Here is a 2371-nt window from a genome sequence, read left to right as displayed (position 1 = left end):
GAATTTATTCTAACAAAGCCGAGATGGGGCAAAGAAGGAATAACTTATTCACATGATTACTAGAAATAAATTGTAACTGGAATATTCTTGAAACCATTATACCGGCGTAGGAATTTATTTCAACAAAACCGAGATGGCGAACAAAGTATAAAACCGAGTTCACTTACTTAACCAAATAAAGAAAACACACCAAAGAGAAAACTTCTCCTTTCAACAAATTGGCGCCGCTGCCAGGACAATTTGTTGAGGGGGAAAACCTCTCAAATAACTTCTTTCAATAAATTGGCGCCGCTGTCGGGGATAATGTTTTGAGGGGAAAAACCTCTCAAATAACTTCTTTCAACAAATTGGCGCTGTTGCCGGAGAGTTGCTTTAATAATATAACATTTCATATTTATATGTCATTTATCAAATAATTGTGCATAACATTTTCTTTCTCTTTTGTATAAATTTATTTTTATGTTTTGTGTTTTATGTTTTGTACATTTGAAAAAAATTAAAAACTCCACATTTTCTTTCTCTTTATTTTTATGTTTTGTAAATTTGAAAAAAATTAAAATCTCAAAAAGAAAAAAAAGAATTAGTGGAGTGAAAACCCACTAGTTAAGAAACCTTTTATTGTTGTTATAAAATTTTTAGGAGATGTGGAGGTACCCCTCATCAACTTTTTTCAGAACAACATAAGAGAGATTGAAATAAACAAGGATTAGTGGCTGGACTTTTTCTTCAAGAAGGGAAGCCACTTGAATCCTTAAAGGTTAAGTATTCACCATGTACTTTTTGATGATGATACTGTATCTTGTGATACTTTAACCAAACATCTCCATCAACATGCCTTAGTAAATGATTTTGAAATTGTCAAATTAATTTTAAAACTAAGAGCATGCTTGTTACATTTGTGCCAAAAATGAATTTTTCCAAACTTGAGAACTCCTAAAAAGTGTGTTATTTGGTTCACCATTTAATAAAAAAAATTCATGAAATTCTGAATGGATTTATTTATGGAAGTTTGGTGTGATAAAATGTGTTTTTAAGTTCCATAAATTATGTTTAGACTTCCATTTTATCACTTGGATTTGAAATATGATTGAATTTGTTTTTCTAAACATCAATTTTCATGAAAAAGCATGTTGTTTGGTTGGAATTCTCTCTATCAAATTTAACTCATGAACTTAGTATCTTAGGAAATTATAAATTCACGTGAATTGTTAGACTAACCTCAAAGCAAAATAAAATTGCAAGTTCGAAATGATTTACAGGAAAACAAGTCCAAACAAATAGACAAAAATGAGGAGTTGATGTCTAGGAGAGGATAGTGAAAACAAGGAGAATGAAATTATGTGTTCTCCTAAAAATAGTGGTTAGTTTTAATTTTCTTTTTCATTCTTTAAAAATATTATACAAACTTCCTAAAAATATTTTTTTGACTTGAGGACAAGTCAAGTACTTAAGTTGGGGGAGTGCGTATAACATTTTGAAAGAATGAAATTTTGCTGTATTTTAAAACTTTCTATTGTTTCTGCTGTATTTTAATTCCTTAGTGTGTTTATTTTTATTTTTAGTGTGCTTACTTGTTAAAATTATTTTTTAGTGTATTTATTTTTTCTTTTTGAAGATTTATTTGTTGAAAGAAAATAAAGTAAATAAACATAAACTTGGCTTAAACATTTTTCAAGATCAATGACTTTGTAAATTACAAGCTTTGATGAGTAACATGAGATGAAAAAGTGGTCATAACTTCTAGTCAACTAATTCACTCCCTAATTGCAATCTCAGTCTTACAATTGACACCAAAGCTTTTTTTTAATAAGTTATTCTCAAAACTGATCCTACATCAAAGATGGTCGCAAGATCATTCCTAGGAGAAGGTTCTAACATAAAATGCCCTCCAAGTTTTTTTGGAGAATGCTATGACTTCTGGAAAAACAAAATGAGCATATTCATAGAATCCCGAGACTTGGATATATGGAACGCAATTGAAGAAGGTCCTTATGAACCCTTCACAGTTTTAAACAGTGTAAGGAAAATAAAGCCTAAATCTTCATGGAATGATGAAGACAAGAAGAAGGTGCAATATGACCTAAAGGCAAAGAACATCCTCACTTCTGCTCTTGGAATTGATGAGTTATTTAGAGTATCTAACTGTAAATCCGCCAAGGAAATGTGGGATCTCTAGAGACCACACTTGAAGGAACGGAGGAAGTAAAAAGGTCAAGGCTAAACACTCTCTCTCAAGAATATGAAATGTTTTGAATGAAACCTCGAGAGAAGATATTGGATCTTCAAAAGAGATTCACCCATCTTACAAATCACCTTATTGCTCTTGGTAAGGTATTATCTAATAGTGATTTGAACTTGAAAGTTCTAAGAT

Source organism: Lupinus angustifolius, chromosome LG15 (genome assembly GCF_001865875.1).
Source record: "Lupinus angustifolius cultivar Tanjil chromosome LG15, LupAngTanjil_v1.0, whole genome shotgun sequence".
Taxonomy (NCBI): domain Eukaryota; kingdom Viridiplantae; phylum Streptophyta; class Magnoliopsida; order Fabales; family Fabaceae; genus Lupinus; species Lupinus angustifolius.
The sequence above is the reverse complement of the archived record's forward strand: the minus strand, read 5'-3'. Positions refer to the sequence as shown.